The sequence below is a fragment of the Epinephelus moara genome, chromosome 8 (genome assembly GCF_006386435.1).
Source record: "Epinephelus moara isolate mb chromosome 8, YSFRI_EMoa_1.0, whole genome shotgun sequence".
Lineage (NCBI taxonomy): Eukaryota > Metazoa > Chordata > Actinopteri > Perciformes > Serranidae > Epinephelus > Epinephelus moara.
Window position 1 is genome coordinate 2,381,915 of NC_065513.1, and position 8,148 is coordinate 2,390,062.

The 8,148-nt window shown below is 37.0% G+C and overlaps 1 protein-coding gene across 5 annotated transcripts in view; it reads left to right on the plus strand.

The window, feature by feature from the left end:
* The window catches only part of fkbp15b (FKBP prolyl isomerase family member 15b), a 64,916-nt gene that overhangs the window by 50,829 nt on the left and 5,939 nt on the right, over positions 1–8,148 (plus strand). The window lies entirely within an intron of this gene.

Consider the following 8,148-nt stretch of genomic DNA (forward strand, 5'->3'; position numbering starts at 1 on the left):
GAAAGGTGTATATATATATATATATATATATATATATATATATATGTATATACATATATACATATATGTATATATATAAAAACATATATCAAAACGTGCAGAATGATCAGGAATGTTGTGCTATGACTTTTCTCAGATGTTGGCGAGCGTTTTTATGAATTGAAACTTCGGAAAAAATCCCATTCAAAGAAGACTCAATTTGTCATTTTGATATCTAGTACAGTTTTTAAGAAATTACAGTTTACATTTCCTGATGTTTTTCGAACGTTGAAGATTTTATAATGGGTGTCTATGGAAAAGTGCTAGAGTGGTGACATCACTGCTAGAGCGTGGAGGAGCTGCCACAATTTTCACTTTACATACTCAGTTTATGTGCTGGTCACAGAAATGTGACAATGGAATCACACACTTACACATTTGGCTCAGTCAGTGTCCAAGCAAAGGGAGAGCCAATTTTCCTCTCACTGACACTGATGTAAACTTAGATGAGAAATTTCTTTAAAAGAGCTGGGGGCACCAGTTTTCTAACCTGCGACCATGATCACATTTTTGATACCACAAACAAAAGACATCTACCCACTCTCTAGTGGTATCTATATGTTGATGATTGAACTCACGGTTTTGGCGGGAGAAGGAGGAGTTTGAGAGGTTTCAACTCCATTAAACCAGCTGCCTGTTCTGAGCTACTAACTGCCCCCCCCCCCTTCTCTGCTTTAGATGTCCCTCATTAATTACCATAGCAACGAACACTGACTCACAAACTCACAGACATATGGGTGTGTGCGTTTCTCAGAGATGACAGCAGCAGAATCTCCATTTTATACAGCATGTATACATCATATATCAGTGTTTTCAATCTATCATACCCTACTACAGCCTTTACTAATAATACTACTGTTGCTACTTTTGGGAATATGAATGTTAAATACACATTGTAAGGTATTGTATATACAAACAATATTATACACACATAGTGCTCAGTGTCTGCAGTGCATGTACTATGTAGTACATGTACTATGCAGTACTTAGTAGGTAATACATATCAATGACTCAGCTGCTGCTCTCAGTACTAACTTAGTATGTGGTGGCAGTAGCAGACACCCGTTTCTTGCGAAAGTTTCTTGCGAAATTTTCTAGTTACTAATAACATTTCAGTAATAATATTACAGTTATCCCAACACCAAATAATGAATTACAATGTTACTTTTGTTATAACCCCACTACTGACTTGAAATACAACAATCATATCAGTGGATTCATCTTGTAATTGTTGAGCTGCAGATAGAAAAGCTTACCTCAAATGGCAGGAAATATTCCCATTACTTTGATTTTGTCAGGAGGAAAGACGATATGAACACTATTGCTGCAGGTAGTAGTACTAAAACTCTTTCCACTGCAAAAACACATCCTCAAACCTCCATTCTGAAACATCTATTATGACCGTTAGCACAACAACATGAAGCTCCAGGAAATACACCCTACTAAAGGTGAGCCTTTCTCGGCTGCAGAAGTCAGCTGTACACTGGCTAAACAACCCAAGCTGGATTTTAATGGTGGACATTTGGAGGCTACAAAGAAGTAATGAAGCTTGTGGCTGGGTATGTGGTAGATGAAAAGTTTGCTCCACCAGCAGCGTTGTGTCTTTGAGACAGATCCTTGTGAAAATACTGGTCACAAACAATGGAATACCCAATGTAAAAAAACAAACAAAAAACCCCAACACAAACAAACCATTTGCAAGCCATTGAGCCTTAGCTACACTTAATGGCATTTATCCTGAATTATCCACATGTGAAATCTGAATATTGAGGAAATGTGCAATTACCAATTTAATGGTTTGAAATGGAAAAGTAATATAACGGGTAGTGTTATGAATTACTGTTGGCAGGGAGTCATAAGTAAAGTAAAACTATTACTTTTGAAAGGTTAACAAATAATGAGTAATATATAACATTTTTAGAGTTAGGAGCCAACACTGCACATTAGTGTTGTATTTGGCAGTGATATCAGAGAAGAGGGGCTGCCTTACATTTCTCGGTTCAGAGTTATAAAATGCAAAGTCTCTTTAATGGATTTCATAATGAACCTGGAGATTTGTCTTTTGCCACCTGCATTCAGTAACTCTCTTTTATTATTTATTTATTTATTTTTACCACCATGGAGATCTTTTCATATCAAAATGTACCTTTACCTCAGAGGGGCATCAATAACATTTGTAATATTAGAACTAAGAAAATATAAGCATGATCAGAGAGAGCAACATCAGTCACTACAACCTTAGAAATGTTCAGACCCTCGGAGTCGATTAAAGGACAACTTCGGTATTTTTCAACCTGGGCTCTATTTCCCCATGTGTATGTGTGCGTTTGATTCATGGGTACAACTCGTTCTAAAATTGGTTCAGTATTGAGGCGTGAAACGAGCTAAAACGGTAATGGGGGCAAATGCGTCCCGTATAAAAGTGCTTTTTTCGCCACTGACCGGTTCAGATCGCCAGTGTTACCTCTGTAGATAGCATATTGTAGCGGCCCTGGGGCAGTGGTGAGTGTGAATGAGTGGAGTCAGCTGTCAGTCAGTGTTGGAGCAGAGAGGCGGAGGGCGTCCCCGCTTGGTAATGTAAATGAGTATGTGTGTGTGAAGTGTGTGTTTTTTTCGCCACTGACCGGTTCAGATCGCCAGTGCTATCTCTGTAAATAGCATACTAACTTAGCCTTTCCCTTACCTCTGGGCTGTGTGATGTCACGAGCTTTGCTCCACTGTGTCTGTAGCTCTCTCTACTCGTGGGACAGCCGTTTTCTTGAGGAAGAGGTGTTTCGGGATTGGATGTCTTCTCTTCTTCGGCTGGCAGTAGTCATCTTGGGAGAAGTGAGCACTGCAGACCCGATGGTCTGCAAGGCGCAGTGTCTGGACAGGAGTGTTAGCATCCATTTGTAGCACAACTAGCCACAACTTCAGCATCTCGCCATCCGACAAAGGCAGCCTATGAAAGCTGTACGGGGTGTTGCACGACATCCTGTTCTTGCATTCGGGAAAAAGGACCGTTTATTTGAGCACTCCAAAAACTCCGGTAACAAAACACTGATAAGTAGGTTCAGACTTCAGAGCAATGGTTAAGATAGGCCTACATGATATTGGAGGAGCGAGGCCACAGAAGGGGTCTTCAAACGAGAGTATGGGCTCATACAGTAGATGTCTCTTAATTATAGTTCAATTTTTGGTCTATTTGAGGGGATCATTTGCAAAAACGGCTAAACACCATCTCTAAAATGAATAGACCAGCACTAGTTTAATTGATATTCCCTTGAGTTCCCATGAAGGGAAAGAAAAAGAAGGTGAGAAGAAAGAAAAAAAGAATTAAGGAGTTGTCATAACAAGCCCAACACTAGTTTGAAATTGCCTTGACCGGGAGCAATAAAATATGATTTCAGAAAATATATGTAGACAGACATTGGTTTTTGCAAATGAACCATTCATTTACATTTATAAAATGCCGTCTTAGGATCATACAGTGTAGGTAATAAACTGCTGCTTGTAGAAATATTTATTTTTTTATTTGTTTATCTACTTTTATCTGACTTATTCAATTTGAATGGAACTTTACCAAAAATAAATAAATTACTTTCTAAAAGACAAGGGGTAGAGAAAGGCAAAGGCAAGACAGACAGAATTATCTAAAATTCACTTCTTTAAAAGGTCAGTAGAGTCGAGATATTATATATTTATTTTTTTTAACCTTATTAGCCCTGCCTGAAATCACTGATTATAGTTATATTAATGTAAACTCTATAAAGTAAAAGTGTAAAAAGGGGAAAAAGAGAAAAAAGAAGGGGAAAAAAGGAAACCTAACAGAAACCTTATCATTTTGTTAAGGGAAGGGTCTAAACCAGAAATAAACCCTAGGATCCATGTGATGGGAGATACATGGAAAACCAATTAAAGCTACCCAAGGAAGGGGGTGGCACCATTTTATGTTATTTTGTTATACTTTTTTTTTCATCTTAGGTTTACTTCTTTAGTCTTGTTCTTGGTCAGTTTTGTTTGTGGGCCTGGAAAGATTGCGCGAAAAGAAAAAATTAATCTACCTATAACATTTTAAAAAATGAAAGATTATGACACAGGAAATTAAAGTAACTTCACTAAATGTGAATGGCCTAAATTACCCCATTAAAAAGAAAAAAAGTTTTATTAAGGATGAAGAGTGAGGGAGGAGATGTAATGTTCCTTCAGGAAACACATCTTTCAAAAGAGGAACATAAGAAATTAGAAAGACTGGCAAATGCTCAGGGGTACTCATCCTCTTTTCACTCTGCAAGGAGGGGCATGGCTATACTGATTAAGAATAGCATCCCCTTCCACAGTGAAAAAACTATTGTAGACAAAGATGGGAGATATATACTAGTTAAGGGGAGATTATATCACGCTAAAATAACACTACTAAATGTATATAGGCCACCAGAGCAAGGAACTGATCTTATATCTATAATAATAGACTTGATTATTTTAGAAGCAAAGGGGACATTGGTCATGGGAGGGCATTTAAATCTGGTCATGAATTAGAAACTAGACTGTGAGCACAATGTTAAACATAAAGCAGAGAGGACCTCACAAATTTTAAAAAGAGTAGAATTTGAGATTGGTCTGATAGATCTCTGGAGAAAATTAAATCCTAATAAAAAAGATCATACATACTACTCAACAGCTCATAATAAATACTCTAGACTAGATTAATTCTTTATGTTTAAAACAGATTTAGAAAAGGTAGCAGAATGTCATGTTGGCGCTTTAGAAGCATCATCATGCAATGATATCCATGAAATCAAACTTAGGAATAGAGAAAAGTTCTACAATATAGAGACTTATTAATTCACTGTTGAATGATGCTAACATTAAGAATAAAATTAGGAAAGTAATAAAACAATATGTAGAGATTAATGATAATGGAGAGGTCTCCCCCATCGTGGTGTGGGAGGGGGCCAAAGCAATAATTCGAGGGGAGATGATTATGCTTGCATCACTTAGGGTAAAGGAAAAAGAAAGAGAAAAAAAAAACAATTATTTGAATCCTTAAAAATAATTCAAAGTGAACATAAAACGAATACAAATATGCAGACTTTAAATGAAGTAAGACAAATTAGAAAAAAGTTAGATCAAATTGAATTGGAAAACATTGAAAAAGCATTAACCTTTACTAAACAAAAGTATTATGACAGCAGACCAAAAACACGCAAACTATTAGCATTTTGATTGAGAAAACAAAGTATAAGAGCAAATGTACCAAAAATAAGGGACAGTAATTTAAAAAATGTATTTAAAAGGACAGAAATAGCAAATGAATTTTTAAAATACTACTAACAGTTATACACTCCAGAGACTCAAGAAACTAATACAGAAAAAATTCAGAAATATTTCGAAACTATAAAACTACCTGAAGTAACAAAAGAACAAAATATTCAGGTGACCAAACCAATAACAGAGCAGGAACTAGCAGAAACTATAAGAAAAACTAAAAATGAGAAATGCCCAGGTTCCGATAGCTTTACAAAGGAATTTTACGAAGAGATAACACCACTCCTATGTAAAGTGTTTTTCACAGAATTATCGAAGGTGGAGAAAAGGGTGACAGACTAAAAGCTTTTACTAATTGGGAAAAAGAATTACATATAAATATAACAGAGGAAGACTTGACAGATACGTGTACAAAAACCTGGAAAACGACAAACTCCTTAGTTTAGAGGGAGTTTTCCTGGAAGGTTCAAATGCGATATTTTAAAACGCGTATTATTCAATCAAAATATAATAACAGAAGTACAGAAAGTTGTTGGCATAATTGTGGAGAAAACAAAGCTAATCACTCCCATATATTATATTCATGCCCAGTTCTAAAACAGTTCTGGTCCAAAGTAACGGAGGAAATGGATAATATATTTCAATGTAACCTTTCCATGACTCCAAAACATATACTCTTAGGGAAACTCCCCCATGCATTGCCTCATTCATGAGATGAATACCTTTATAGAATATTAAGAATAACAGCAATTAAACAGATTACTGAAGGCTGAATCCGGTGGCACCACAAATAATAAAATGGAAGGAACAATCAATGGAATTTATATTATGGAAAGAATAGGATAATAATAATTATATAATAATAGGATAAGGAATTTCGGTGATGTTTTTGAGTCAGAATGGGAAAGGATCATAAAGACTGATATAATATGAATAACAGAAAAATAGACTAGAGTGGTGAGAGTGTCGATATGTGCATGTGTTGGTACATGTATGTATGTGAGGGGAAGCGGTGACTGTCTTTTTGTTTGAAGTTTAAGATGAACGAGTCCCCCAGAACCTCTCTCCAAATATAAGTTGAAAGAAATATTTGAAGGTAGATATGTATGCGTGTAAGTGAATATACAGTTATATGTAAATGTATGTACATATCTATCTTTATCTTTAAATTCTCTTTTTTAAATATTTTTTTTATATTATTATTTTTTATAATTCTTCTTTGACTTCTTTCTTTTTTCTTTTTCTTGTCTTCCTTATTTGCACATATAACAGCATCTATGTTTATGTTGCTATATATGTTTATGACCTTCTAAAATCACTAAATAAAAAGTATCAAAAAAGAATTTGTTTGGGGAGAGTGTTCCAGAGGGAGGGGGGGACAGCTATGGAGCAGGCCCTGTCGCCCCAGGTTTGGTGCTTGGTCCTGAGTGGTGGAGTCAGGAGGTTGGTGTTAGAGGAGGGGAGACTGCGGGAAGGGGTGTGGCGGTGGAGCAGGTCAGTGAAGTAGGAGGGGGCCTGGTTATGGAGGGCTTTATAAGTGAGGAGAAGGACTTTGAATTGGATGTGTTATGGGACAGGAAGCCAGTGGAGGTTCTGGAGGACAGGGGTGATGTGATCGTGGGATCGGGAATGGGTGAGCAGACGGGCAGCAGAGTTCTGGAGTACTGGAGTGTATTCAGGAGTTTGGATGGTGTTCCATAAAGAATGCTGTTACAGTAGTCAATTCTGGACGTGATGAAGGCATGGATGAGAGTTTCAGCAGCAGAGGGGGATCACCTACAATGACTACACAGTCAGAGTCTGTGAAGATGATAGACTTCAGTTTAGCAGAGTCATCAGAAAAGTCTGCACAGTATTTAGGTGTCCTGTAGATGTATGTGAATAAAGCATAACATGAGAAATTCATGAGTAGTTAAAAAAAAAAGCAAATTTTCCACCAGTGGCCTGCTAGCGCTGAAAAACTTATTAAACAAAATGGCAACTCTATCCCCTCTGCTGATAAAAGTGAAGATGGGAGGAATTGACTCAATAAGAACTGCTGCACTGTTAACTTGATAATTAAATCATTAATCAGCAATGTTAATGCAGTCATCCACATGTTCATGTATTCACACACACACACACACACACACACACGCACACGCACACAATTTCACAAACACTTGTCATTGGTACACTCTACCACAACCAGTCATTAAGTCATTAGCCTCTCTACAACAACCAGTTTATGAGTTAAAAAAGGTGATGTGACAAAATGGTGTGTGTCTGTCTGTCTGTCTGTCTGTCTGTCTGTCTGTCTGTCTTTGAGCCTGTTTAGACCCTGTACTAACATGTGTTTCAGTGATCAAAACACAAGTGGACAGCTGAGACACATCGCCGTTCACACCTTTGTCTATCACGTGTCTCCAGCTGACCACAGATTTCGTTACTGCCTATGTCACTTACTATAGCTCAAAGGGCCCAGCACACTGTTACTACGTCAATGCTCTTACTAGTATGCTTAGTAGTCATGTTAGCAGTTGTGTCAGTACAGCTGGAGATCTCGCTGTCAGCAGATTTCAACATGACTCCTTCTGTAGGACAAAACAGCAGATGGTCACACACAGGGTTCCTACGCAAGTATGGAAAATATAGAAAAGTATGGAAATAAATTTGATCAATTTCCAGGAATTAAAAAGTATGGAAAATGAAAAATAAAGTATGGAAAAATATTTATGTTTCCAGACTCTTACCACTGTTCTAAAATACTGTTTTCTAAAATAGAAAATTAGGTATTTCCAAAAATAATTTAATTAATCCGGATCGTGTTTTATGCCGGGCCAGGCACATTTTGTGTGAGAGCAAACGTCTCAGAAAACATAC